At 40.9% G+C, this 14,262-nt stretch overlaps 1 long non-coding RNA gene across 2 annotated transcripts in view; it reads left to right on the forward strand.

Moving 5' to 3' along the window:
- The window catches only part of LOC133077953 (uncharacterized), a 39,244-nt gene extending 26,552 nt beyond the window's left edge, over window positions 1-12,692 (forward strand). The window contains exon 4 of one of the 2 annotated variants that reach the window (XR_009697820.1): window positions 12,372-12,692. This is a non-coding gene — a long non-coding RNA (uncharacterized LOC133077953). Of the gene's footprint in view, window positions 1-9,333; window positions 10,690-12,371 lie in introns of those variants that run through there. The other variant, XR_009697821.1, reaches the window with a different exon arrangement.
- The last annotated feature ends 1,570 nt before the right edge of the window (window positions 12,693-14,262 follow it).

Genomic DNA, 14,262 nt, shown 5'->3' on the forward strand with positions numbered 1-14,262 from the left:
GCAGACAATTTGGAGTGACTTTTAGTGCAAGTCGTAAAGTCTGTGCCTACATTCGTTTCATGGCACGTGGTTCCTAATTGTCGTATAATTAGGGTTCCAGAAGTCCTGGGATATTGGCTTCTGTCCCTTGGAACTTGGAGAGTGTGTTGCATTGAGCAGGACTGCCCGCAAAAAATTCAGCCTCCACTGTAGTGGGAGTGGGTGCCCCCTGCATTTTCCCAGTTGGCCAGTGGAGGGCGACAAACCAGCCTCTCACCAATGTGGTACCTGCCTCTTGTGCCCATAGGCTTGGCCCTGTGCACAGCTGACAGGCGTTAGGTCTCTCCAGGACAGGCCAGGGCTTTGGCTTCGGGAAAATGCAGAGCTGCATCCACATGGAGGGTAGCTAGGTTTCCTCTAGACCTGCTGGGAGGTGCTGGCCTGGTAGGGAAAGGTGAGGAAATGGGGTGGGGGATGTTTCCTGACAGGGACTGCTGGTTGGGGGTACTCGGGGCAGGGAGGTCTGTCTCAGAGGCCCCAGCAGAGGAAAAATGGGGGAGGAGTCTTGTGTGGGATGGGGAAGGACTCTGGTGTCCTCTTTTAGGGTCATGATGTTCCATATTCTAGGTCTTTTTTTTGTTGTTGTTAGGGTGACTGTCCTTTCACTGCTCTAGGTCCCTGGTAGCTTTGTCTTTGGCTAACACACCAGAGACGTGTGTCTTCTTCCTGGGGTCTCTCGACTCTTTCTCACAGACTGATGAGTTTATTTCTTGGATCTCCTTTCAATTCTATTCATCTCAGTATATATCCTCATGTCAGTTTCACCATGTTTCATTTCCTGGGGTTGTGTTCAGAACATTTGAAAGTGGGAGGTGTGAGCCTTCAAATTTGAGGGTTTTTTAAAAAAAATAATTGTGTTAGAGCTATGGGGTCATTGAAATTCCATATTTTGGTGTGTTCTTTTCTGCTCCCCTTCACTGAGATGTACATCCCCCTCCCCTTTGCTGAGGCACACATGTATTGAAGATCTCTTGATTCCTTTAAGGTGTAGACAGTATGAGGGCAGCCATGGGTCTGGTCACATAGCTCACGAAGCAGGATTTGGAACAAAAAGCCCTCACACAAGAGGAAACAAACAGCAGTAACACCTGATGCATGTGTTATTCTCCTCTGTGAATTACCTTCCTCCCTAAGCAAAAAGAGAAGCCACACACTGAGAGAAATATATATTTCCCAAACATATATCAGATAAAGAAATTTTACTCAGTTTGTGAAAAGAATGAGAAACCAAACAGCTACATTCACAATGGGTAAAGATCTGAACAGACATTGGGCCTGAGATGAACTACAGGTAATAAAGTAGTGCAGATAAAAATATGACTTGGGAGAGGAGTCAAGATTTCAGACTAGGTTGATGCAGAATTCGCATCTCTGCACAACTAGGGCACCTACCAGGCACCGGTGGGGGACCTCGGACACCTAAAGGGATGGGAAGAACCCCCAGCGATGGGGTAGGACGTGGGGCATGGCAGGGGAGTGAGGGGTGAGGAGAAGAGGAGGTGGGACTGTACTGGCGACCCTGAGGGGTGGCTGGGGGAGAAGGGATCCTATGCCCAATGGGGGAAATTGGGGGACCATTGGGAGGGCAGAGGATCAAAAGGGAGCATGGCCAGGTTTACCCTGCCCTCTTGGGCCCCCGGGAGCCTGCTGAGTTCCCGATCCTGATCCTCTGCTCACGGAGGCCCCCTCCAGCCACGCAGGTCCTAAGGGAGTGGGAGGGAGGGAAGGGGGAGCAAAAGTAAAGGCTGGACCTACAGAGCTGGCACCCCTGAGGGGTGGCTGGGGGAGGGGAGGAGTTCCTACACCCACGGTTGGGGTCCAGCAGGAATGGGGTAGACCCTGGGGGAGACATGGGGGGATGCAGAGGAACAGAAGGGAACACGGGCAGTGATTTCTCTGCCCACTTAGGCACTGGGGAGCCTGTTGGGCTCCCAGGCCTAATCCTCTGCCCTCGGATCCTCCCTACTGCCCACAGACCCAAGCCCCGCCCCTACACCCCCACCCAGGGCCCTACCTCTATACTCGGAGATTCCCTCCAACACACTGGGCCTAAACCCCACCCACACATCCTCGCTGAGGGCCTTACCTCCAAACTCCAGAACTCCACACTCCGTAGGCAGCCCTTTGGATGTGCTACCTCTCCACTTCCAGGCAGGTCCTAAGCAGAGGCCCCGCCCCATGCTTGAATGTTGCCCTGCCTGGGCTCTGTCCCCAAGGCCTTTTCTGGCTGCCTGGGTCCTGAGCCTAGGCTCCACCTCACACTCAAATGTCACCCAACCCACCCACCTAGGTCCTGCCCCACCCTAAACCCTGCCCCTGCCTGAGGAGTTCCACCTCTGCCTACACTCCACACTGCCCCCCACCACCACCTGTAGCCAAGGTTTTTTTTGTTTTTGTTTTTTTTTTCCTCTTAGATTGGGGTTCTGTTTTACCTTGTTGTTGATTCACTGATGTTGATTCCTTTATATATTTTTTTCTAATCTTTTATTTTTCTAATTTTATTTTTTATATTTTGTTATTGTTCTGCGGCTTTTGGCTTTTTTTCTGTTGTGGTTTTGTTTTACCTTATTGCAGTTGTTTCAATTATATTACTACTTTTCCCAATATATTATTTTTTATCTTTCTAATTTTATTTTGTTTTTAATTTTTTGTGATTGTATTTTTGGTTTTTTGCTTCACCACGTGGCTTGCAGGATTTTTGTTCCCAGCCAGAGGTCGGACCCCAGCTCCTGTGGTGGGAGCTCCGACTCCAAACCACTGGACTAGCAGAGAACCTCAGACCCCAGGGAATATTAATCAGAGTGAGGCCTCCTGGAGGTCCTCATCTTGGCACCAAGACCTGGCTCTATCCAACTGCCTGCAAACTCCAGTGCTGGACACCTCAGGCCAAACAACCAGTAAGACAGGAATACAGCCCCACCCATCAAAAAATAAAAAAGAAACAACAAAAAAATATGTGGCAGACGAAAGAGCAAGGTAAAAACCTACGAGACCAAATAATAAATGAAGACAGAATAGGCAGCCTACCTGAAAAAGAATTCAGAGTACTGACTGACAGTAAAGATGATCCAAAATCTCGGAAACAGAATAGAGAAAATACAAGAAACATGTAACAAGGATCTAGAAGAATTAAAGAGCAAACAAACAGTGATAACACAATAACTGAAATTTAAAATACTCTAGAAGGAATCAATAGTAGAATAACTGAGGCAGAAGAACGGATAAGTGACCTGGAAGATAAGATAGTGGAAATAACTGCCCCAAAGCAGAATAAAGAAAAAAGAATGAAAAGAATTGAGGACAGTCTCAGAGACCACTGGGACAACATTAAACTCACCAACATTCGAATTATAGTGGTCCCAGAAGAGGAAGAGAGAAAGAAAGGGTCTGAGGAAATATTTGAAGAGATTATAGTTGAAAACTTCCCTAACATGGAAAAGAAAATAGTCATTCAAGTCCAGGAAGTGCAGAGAGTCCCATACAGGATAAACCCAAAGAGAAACATGCCAGGACACATATTAATCAAACTATCAAAAATTAAATACAAAGAAAAAATATTAAAAGCAGCAAGGGAAAAGCAACAAATAACATACCAGGGAATCCCCATAAGGTTAACAGCTGATCTTTCAGCAGAAACTCTGCAAGCCAGAAGGGAGGGGCAGGACATATTTTAAATGATGAAAGGGGAAAACCTGTAACCAAGATTACTCTACCCAGCAAGGATCTCATTCAGATTCCACAGAGAAATCAAAAGCTTTACAGACGAGCAAAAGCCATGAGAATTCAGCACCACCAAACCAGCTTCACAACAAATGCTAAAGGAACTTCTCTAAGCAGGAAACACAAGAGAAGAAAAAGACCCACAAAAACAAACTCAAATCAATTAAAATGGTAATAGGAACATACATATCAGTAATTACCTTGAATATAAGTGGATTAAATGCTCCAACCAAAAGACACAGACTAGCTGAATGTATACAAAAACAAGACCCTTATATATGCTGTCTATAAGAAACCCACTTCAGACCTAGGGATACATACAGACTGAAAGTGAGAAGATGGAAAAAGATATTCCATGCAAACGGAAATCACAAGAAAGCTGGAGTAGTAATACTCATAGAAGATAAAAGAGACTTTAAAGACTGTTACAAGAGATAAGGAAGGACACTACATAATGATCAAGGGATCAATCCAAGAAGAAGATATAACAATTATAAATATTTATGCACCCAACATAGGAGCACCTCAATACATAAGACAAATGCTAATAGCCAAAAAAGGAGAAATCGACAGTAACACAATAGTAGTGGGGGACTTTAACACCCCACTTACACCAATAGATCATCCAGATAGAAAATAAATAAGGAAACACAAGCTTTAAATGACACAGTAGACCAGGTAGACTTAATTGGTATTTTCAGTACATTCTACCCGAAAGCAGAAGAATACACTTTCTTCTCAAGTGCACGTGGAACGTTCTCCAGAATAGATCAAATCTTGGGTCACAAATCAAACCTTGGAAAAAGTAAGAAAATTGAAATCGTATTAAGCAACTTTTCTGACCACAACAATATGAGATTAGAAATCACAGGGAAAAAAACAGCAAAAAACACAAATACATGAAGGTTAAACAGTGCACTGCTAAATAATCAAGAGATCACTGAAGAAATCAAAGAGAAAATTAAAAAGTACCTAGAAACAAATGACAACGAAAACGCAATGATCCAAAACCTATGGGATGCAGCAAAAGCAGTTCTAAGAGGGAATTTCATAGCAATTCAAGATCACCTAAAGAAACAAGAAAAATCTCAAACAATCTAACCTTACAGCTAAAGCAACTAGAAAAAGAATAACAAAGGAAACCCAACGTTAGTAGAAGGAAAGAAATCAAAGATCAGAGCAAAAATAAATGGAAACAGAAAACAATAGCAAAGATCAATAAAACTAAAAGCTGGTTCTTTGAGAAGATAAACAAAATTGATAAAACTTTAGCCAGACTCATCAAGAAAAAAAGGGAGAGAGCTCAAATCAATAAAATTAGCAATGAAAAAGGAGAGATTACAACTGACACCACAAAAATACAAAAGATCATAAGAGACTACTACAAGCAACTCTATACCAATAAAATGGACAACCTGGAAGAAATGGACAAATTCTTGGAAAAGTACAACCTTCCAAGATTGAACCAGGAAGAATTAGAAAATATAAACAGACCATTCACAAGTAATGAAATGGAAGATTTTTAACTACAGTTTCAAAGAAAAGTCCAGGATCAGATGGCTTCACAGGCGAATTCTATAAAACATTTAGAGAAGAGTTAACACCTATCCTTCTCAAAATCTTCCAAAAATTTGCAGAGGGAGGAACACTCCCAAACTCGTTCTATGAGGCCACCATCACCCTAATGCCAAAGCCAAAGATATCAGAAAAAAAATTATAGACCAACATCACTGATGAACATAGATGCAAAAATCCTCAACAAAATACTAGCAAAGAGAATCCAACAACATATTAAAAGGATCATGCACCATGAGCAAGTGGGATTTATCCCAGGGATGCAAGGATTCTTCAGTATACGCAAAACAGTCAGTGTGATACACCATATTAACAAATTAAAGAATAAAAACCATATGATCATCTCAACAGATGTAGAAAAAGCTTTTGACAAAATTCAACACCCATTTATGATAAAAACTCTCCAGAAAGTGGGCATAGAGGGAACCTACCTCAACATAATAAAGGCCATATATGACAAACCCATAGCAAACATCATTCTCAATGGTGAAAAACTGAAAGCATTTTCTCTAAGATCAGGAACAAGACATGGATGTCCACTCTCGCCACTATTATTCAACGTCCAAGCCGCAGCAATCAGAGAAGCAAAAGAAATAAAAGGAATCCAAATTGGAAAAGAAGAATTAAAACTTGTCTCTGTTTGCAGATGACATGATACTATACATAGAGAATCCTAAAGATGCCACTAGAAAATTACTAGAACTAATCACTGAATATGGTAAGGTTGCAGGATACAAAATTAATGCACAGAAATCTCTGGCATTCCTATACACTAACAACGAAACATGAGAAAGAGAAATTAAGGAAACAATCCCATTTACCATCGCAACAAAAAGAATAAAATACCTAAGAATAAATCTACCTAAGGAGGCAAAAGACCTGTACTCAGGAAACTATAAAACACTGATGAAAGTAATCAAAGATAACATAAACAGATGGAGAGATATACCATGCTCCTGGATTGGAAGAATCAATATTGCGAAAATGACTGTACTGCTGAAAGCAATCTACAGTTTCAATGCAATCCCTATCAAATTACCAATGGCATTTTTCACAGAACTAGAACAAAAAGTCGCACAATTTGTATGGAACCACGGAAGACCCTGAATAGCCAAAGCAATCTTGAGAAAGAAAAACGGAGCTGGAGGAATCAGGCTTCCAGACTTCAGACTATTCTACAAACCTGCAGTAATCAAGACAGTATGGTACTGGCACAAAAACAGAAATACAGATCAATGGAACAGGATAGAAAGCCCAGAGGTAAGCCCACGTACATATGGTCACCTTATCTTTGACAAAGGAGGCAAGAATATATAATAGAGAAAAGACAACCTCTTCAATACGTGGTGCTGGGAAAACTGGACAGCTACATATAAAAGAATGAAATTAGAACACTTCCTAACACCATACACAAAAATAAACTCAAAATGGATTAAAGACCTAAATGTAAGGCCAGACACTCTAAAACTCTTAGAAGAAAACATAAGAAGAACACTCTTTGACATAAATCATAGCAAGATCCTTTTTCACCCACCTCCTAAAGGAAATAACAAAAATAAACAAATGGGACCTAATGAAACTTAAAAGGTATTGCACAACAAAGGAAACCATAAACAACGAAAAGACAACCCTCAGAATGGGAGAAAATATTTGCAAATGAAGCAACTGACAAAGGATTAATCTCTAAAATATACAAGCAGCTCAATATCTCAAAGACAACCCAATCCAAAAATGTGCGGAAGACCTAAAAAGACATTTATCCAACGAGGACATACAGATGGCCAACAAATACATGAAAAGATGCTCAACATCACTAATCATTACAAAAATGCAAATCAAAACCACAATGAGATATCACCTCACACCGGTCAGAACGGCCATCATCAAAAAATCTACAAACAGTAAATGCTAGAGAGGGTATGGAGAAAAGGAAACCCTCCTGTACTGTTGGTGGGAATGTAAATTGTTACAGCCACTGTGGAAAACAGTATGGAGCTTCCTTAAAAAACTAAAAATAGAATTACCATACGACCCAGCTATCCCAATACTGGGCATATACCCTCAGAAAACCATAATTCAAAAAGAGTCATGCACTCCAATGTTCATTGCAGCACTACTTAACAATAGCCAGGATATGGAAGCAATCTAAATGTCCATCAACAAATGAATGGATAAAGAAGATGTGGCAATACAATGGAGTATTACTCGGCCATAAAAAGGAATGAAATTGAATTATTTGTAATGAGGCAGATGGACCTAGAATCTCCTTCCTTGCTGATGGAACACACTGAAGACCCCTCGAGACACCCTTTGGAAACATGTTCCAAAGCCAATCAAATCCAACACTGAAGACCATCTTTCAAGCTTCCAAAGAGACATGGAATTGTTTTCAGAAACTATCCAGACAAAAGCAAGGACTCTTTTTTACGTGGAAGCTCTGTTCATACTGTTGACACCTTAAAACAATCAGGAGGTCATAGGGACGTGAGGTCATAAGCAAAGAGGGAAGGGGTACATTCAGGTAATGGGGAAACAGAAATGGAACCCGCAAAATATATAATATTCAGACACCCCACAGGTCTAAAAAAATTTTTTTCACGAGGAAAATCTAATTTGAAGGCTCACACTTCCCAATTGCATATGTACTTACACAGCCACAATGAGGGAAAAACTGTGATACTGGCTTGAAGATATACAATGAGATGAATGGAATTGAATGGAGATCCCAGAAATAAACTCATCAGTCTGTGAGGAAGAGTCGAGAGAGCTTATGAACAGACCCACACATATGTGGTTTGTTAGTGTGAGACAAAGCTGCCCGGACCCTATATCAGTGAAAGCACAATCAGCCGAATCAGTGACCTGGAAAACTGATCAGGACCCCCCTAAAAGGATGCAGGACTCCTCCTGCACCACACACATGACTAAGTAAAATATTCCTCCCCAAACTTTTCCTCTGATGGGTCTTCTCAAGATGGACCCCCCCTACCCTCATCCCTCAGCCCCCAGCAGGAAGCATCCCCCCACATCTTCCTCACCTGTCCCTCCGAGGGTGGAACCTCCCAACAACTCTTGAGGAAGACTGCTCCTCTAGTGTGGATGCAGGTCCGCATATTCCTGAAGCCAGACCTGGCTGGTCCTGTGTAGACCTAATGCCTGTCAGCTGTGCACAGGGCCAAGCCTGTGGGCAGAAGACAGGGCCTGCACTGGCATGAGAGTCAGGCTGGTCGCCCTCCGCTGGCCACCTGGGAAAATACAGGTCGCACCCACTCAAACTTCAGTGGAGGCTGAGTTCCATGGGGGCAGTCCTGCTGAAATCACAACACTGTGGAAACTCAAACGCATGGGGGCAAATATCCCAAGACTTCTGGAACACTAGTTGTTTCAGGACAATGAGGAAACACATGCCCCAAAATGAGTGTAGCCACAGACTTTACAACTCACACCAAAAGTCACTCCAAGTTCTCCACAGGCAAATTTAATATATAAAATATTATAAAACCACTTAAACTTTAAGAATTATTAAAACCAGTTACATTGATATTGAGAGGTAATAGGCCCTTATACTTTTTAATTTTTTTGTGTGTGTTTTAGACAGATGTAGAAAACAAAATAATGAAAAAATTTTAAAAATCTGGGAAACAAGATGAATTTTTTTTGGTTGGGTAGGTGATTATATAACTGGAAAATTTAGGCAATTTGTTTAAAAACAGATTTGGTACATTGCATTGATAAATCCACAATGAGTTTCTGGGGGAAAATTATTCACAGTAATGATCAAGAACTAGAAAATACTTAGTAATAAATTTAACAAGAAAAGTATATGACCTTAATGAGAAAACTGCACAATTTCACTGATGGGCATAGAATAAAACCTGCAGAAATAGAAAATATAATCATGTTCTCTAGGTGGGAAGGCATAATACCGTAAAGCGAAAATCATTTCTCTCTTAATAATATATAATTCAATTTTATATCATACCTCTTATGTTGTTTTAGATTTAAAAGCTCAAAGCTTATATAAAAGGAAAAATGCCGAAGAGAAGCTAGAAAAAGAGATGTCACAATGTATGACAAAGGCACTATTAAAAAATCAATATGGGGACTTCCCTGGTGGCACAGTGGTTAAGAATCCACCTGCCAATGCAGGGGACACGGGTTCAAGCCCTGGTCCAGGAAGATCGCACATGCCGCGGAGCAACTAAGCCCATGCACCACAACTACTGAGCCTGTGCTCTAGAGCCCGCGAGCCACAACTACTGAGCCCACGTGCCACAACTATGGAAGCCTGCACGCCTAGAGCCCATGCATTGCAACGAAGAGTAGCACCTGCTTGCTGCAACTAGAGAAAGCCTGCACGCACCAAGACCCAACGCAACCAAAAATTAAAAAATTAAAAAATCATATGTTCCTCTATTAAAAAAAAAATCAATATGGAATCTGGGGAAGAAGATTGATTAAAATGAGGCGTGTTCAAAGAAACAGACTGATGCAGGGGGAGACAGAAGAGACCACATGTAAAAGAGACACCGACAACACCCAAAGGGTGAAAAGAACATAGCAAATACTGAAGTGAGCCAGTCATCATTGTTGTCACCACTCTACCTGCTGTTCATTCAGGCTCTGGGCTTTAGAATAAACTGCTGCTCTCATTGGTGTGTTTGAAGTACTAATTGACCTAACAACAGTCCTTCAGTTGTTTCTTAAATCATTAGAGACTTGGCTATAAATAGGACAGTCACAGGACTCCTGGGGAGAAATTATTCTCTAAACACAGCGTGAGTCATGATTTCCTCAAGTTGCCAAGTTACCCACAAAGCTCAGGGCAAGACTCAGTTCATGGACTGGAGACTCTATCCTTTCTGAGACAGGCAATGCCTGTCAGCCAATACAGGGGATATGGGTTCGAGCCCTGGTCCGGGAAGATCCCACATACCACGGAGCAACTAAGCCTGTGCACCACAACTGCTAAGCCTGTGCTCTAGAACCCGCGAGCCACAACTACCGAGCCCACGTGCTTCAACTACTGAAACCCACACACCTAGGTCCCATGCTTCGCAACAAGGGAAACCACCTTAATGAGAGGCCTGTGCACCACCATGAAGAGTAGCCCCCACTCGCCACAACTAAGAAGAAAGCCCACGTGCAGCAACGAAGACCCAACACAGCCAAAAATAAATAAATAAATTTATTTTAAAAAATAGTAAAATAAAAATGCTCCTTAAAAGCCACTACATACATATTATCATCCACAGTTTGACTAACACCAAGGTTTTAACCTTATGTGCTTCATAAGATTTAAATACAAAAGAGTAAACTTCTATCGAGTGACAACTTGGATATATTTATATACACTGCTGCATAAATTATGAAAAATGTTTTTTAAATTCTCAAATTTTGGTTTAAAATGTATCACTTATTTGAAAATGATACTGAACTTTGGAATTTTGGGGGGTATATATTGAGGCAGACTGTTTTCTAATTCCTTTTATCATTGTTATTGGCACGATCATATTGGCATGGCCAATACACTTCTCTACAGACATTTATTTTTATCTTTTAAGAGAACAAAATATACAAGGAATTTGATAAATATATACAAATGACAAACATGTGAAAAGATTTTCAACCTTATTAGTAATCAGAATACAAATTTAAACCACAATGATACTGGCAGATCAGTCTGATGTATTCCTGGTAGTAATATGGAAAAAAAGAATTATGTATTTCTTTTAGGAATATGTATTCAAACAAGCACTGGGTAAACATTTTGGCATTTTCTAGGAAACCTGAATATTTATATAATCTAGTAAGCAGCAATTCTGCTCCCAGATTTATACTTTAGAAAAAAATTTTATATAAAAATAGACTTGGAAACATGTAAATAATACTTATGACAGCAACATTCATAATAGCGTAGACAGGGAAAAGCCCAAATGTTCATTGACAGTAGAATGGATAAATAAACTATGGTTCATTCATACAAAGTTATTTTACACAATGGTGAGAAAGAATGAATTCCATCCACATGTAACAACATGGATGAATCCTGAAAACAATATTGTGAGCTGAAAACAAGCAACAGAAGAATTTATAGTGTAAGATACTATTGGGGACTTCCCTGGTGGCGCAGTGGTTAAGAATCCACCTGCCAATACAGGGGACACGGGTTCGAGCCCTGGCCCGGGAAGATCCCACATCCCGTGGGGCAACTAAGACCGTGAGCCACAACTACTGAGCCTGTGCCCTAGAGCCTGCGAGCCAAAACTACTGAAGCCTGCGTGCCTAGAGCCTGTGCTACACAAGAAGAGAAGCCACGGCAATGAGAAGCCCATGCACTGCAACGAAGAGTAGCCCCCACTCGCCGCAACTAAAGAAAGCCTGCGCGCAGCAACAAAGACCCAATGCAGCCAAAAATAAATAAGTACTCTTAAAATAAATATACTATTGATTTCATGTTCAAAAATATTCAAGCTAGAAATTATATTAGGTAGGGATTCATACATATGAAAACATGTAGAAAAGTCAGAAAAGACTAAACTAGAAACTCATGTTAGTACATACCTCTTGGGGGGAAAGTGGAAGTAGTGTTTTCAGTGGGATACACAAGGTACAGACATTTGTTTCATTTTTTTTTATTTTATTTTTTGCATTTTCAATTCAATTAGGACCTTTAATAATATCACAAAGATGAAGCTTGATATGAAAAAATTTTTAACATCTTTATTGGAGTATAATTGCTTTACAATGGTGTGTTAGTTTCTGCTGTATAACAAAGTGAATCAGCTATATGGATACGTATATCCCCACCGTCTGGTGTCTCCCTCCCACCCTCCCTATCCCACCCCTCTAGGTGGTCAGAAAGCACTGAGCTGATCTCCCCGTGTGATGCAGCTGCTTTCCACTAGCTATCTGTTTTACATTTGGTAGTGTATATATCTCAATGCTACTCTCTTCGTCCTAGCTTACCCTTCCCCCTCCCCGTGTCCTCAAGTCCATTCTCTACATCTGCATCTTTATTCCTGTCCTGCCCCTAGGTTCATCAAAACCATTTGGGTTGGGGCTTCCCTGGTGGTGCTGTGGTTGAGAGTCTGCCTGCCAATGCAGGGGACACGGGTTCGAGCCCTGGTCTGGGAAGATCCCACATGCCGCGGAGCAACTAGGCCCGTGAGCCATAACTACTGAGCCTGTGCGTCTGGAGCCTGTGCTCCACAACAAGAGAGGCCACGATAGTGAGAGGCCCGCGCACCGCGATGAAGAGTGGCCCCCGCTTGCCGCAGCTGGAGAAAACCCTTGCACAGAAACGAAGACCCAACACAGCCAAAAATAAATAAATAAATAATAATTTTTTTAAAAAACCATTTGGGTTTTTTTTAGATTCCATATATATGTGTTAGCATATGGTATTTGTTTTCCTCTTTCTGATTTACTTCACTCTGTATGACAGACTCTAGGTCCATCCACCTCACTACAAATAACTCAATTTCGTTTCTTTTTATGGCTAAGTAATATTCCATTGTATATATGTGCCACATCTTCTTTATCCATTCATCTGTCAATGGACACCTAGGTTGTTTCCATGTCCTGGCTATTGTAAATAGAGCTGCAATGAACATTGTGGTACATGACTCTTTTTGAAGTATGGTTTTCTCAGGGTATATGCCCAGTAGTGGGATTGCTGGGTTGTATGGTAGTTCAATTTTTAGTTTTTTAAGGAACCTCCATACTGTTCTCCATAGTGGCTGTATCAGTTTACATCCCCACCAACACTGCAAGAGGGGTCCCTTTTCTCCACACCCTCTCCAGCATTTATTGTTTGTAGATTTTTTGATGATGGCCATTCTGACCAGTGTGCAGTGATACCTCATTGTAGTTTTGATTTGCATTTCTCTAATGATTAGTGATGTCGAGCATCCTTTCATGTGTTTGTTGGCAATCTGTGTATCTTCTTTGGAGACATGTCTATTTAGATCTTCTGCCCACTTTTGGATTGGGTTGTTTGGTTTTTTTGATATTGAGCTGCATGAGCTGCTTGTATATTTTGGAGATTAATCCTTTGTCAGTTGCTTCGTTTACAAATATTTTCTCCCATTCTGAGGGTTGTCTTTTTATCTTGTTTATAGTTTCCTTTGCTGTACAAAAGCTTTTAAGTTTCATTAGGTCCCATTTGTTTATTTTTGTTTTTATTTCCTTTACTCTAGGAGGTGGGTCAAAAAGGATCTTGCTGTGATTTATGTCAAAGTGTTCTTCCTATGTTTTCCTCTAAGAGTTTTAGAGTGTCTGGCCTTACATTTAGGTCTTTAATCCATTTTGAGTTTATTTTTGTGTATGGTGTTAGGAACTGTTCTAATTTCATTCTTTTACATGTAGCTGTCCAGTTTTCCCAACACCACGTATTGAAGGGGCTGTCTTTTCTCTATTGTATATTCTTGCCTCCTTTATCAAAGATAAGGTGACCATATATGTGTGGGTTTATCTCTGGACTTTCTATCCTGTTCCATCAATCTATATTTCTGTTTTTGTGCCAGTACCATACTGTCTTGATTACTGTAGCTTTGTAGTATAGTCTGAAGTCTGGGAGCCTGATTCCTCCAGCTCTGTTTTTCTTTCTCAAGATTGCTTTGGCTATTCAGGACCTTTTGTGTTTCCATACAAATTGTGAAATTTTTTGTTCTAGTTCTGTGAAAAATGCCATTGGTAGTTTGATAGGGATTGCACTGAATCTGTAGAGTGCTTTCGGTAGTATAGGCATTTTCACAATGTTGATTCTTCCAATCCAAGAACATGGTATCTCTCTCCATCTGTTTGTATCATTTTCAGTTTCTTTCATCAGTGTCTTATAGTTTTCTGCATACAGGTCTTTTGTCTCCTTAAGTAGGTTTATTCCTAAGTATTTTATTCTTTTTGTTGCAGTGGTAAATGGGAGTG

The sequence above is a fragment of the Eubalaena glacialis genome, chromosome 18 (assembly GCF_028564815.1).
Source record: "Eubalaena glacialis isolate mEubGla1 chromosome 18, mEubGla1.1.hap2.+ XY, whole genome shotgun sequence".
NCBI classification, from domain to species: Eukaryota; Metazoa; Chordata; class Mammalia; order Artiodactyla; family Balaenidae; genus Eubalaena; species Eubalaena glacialis.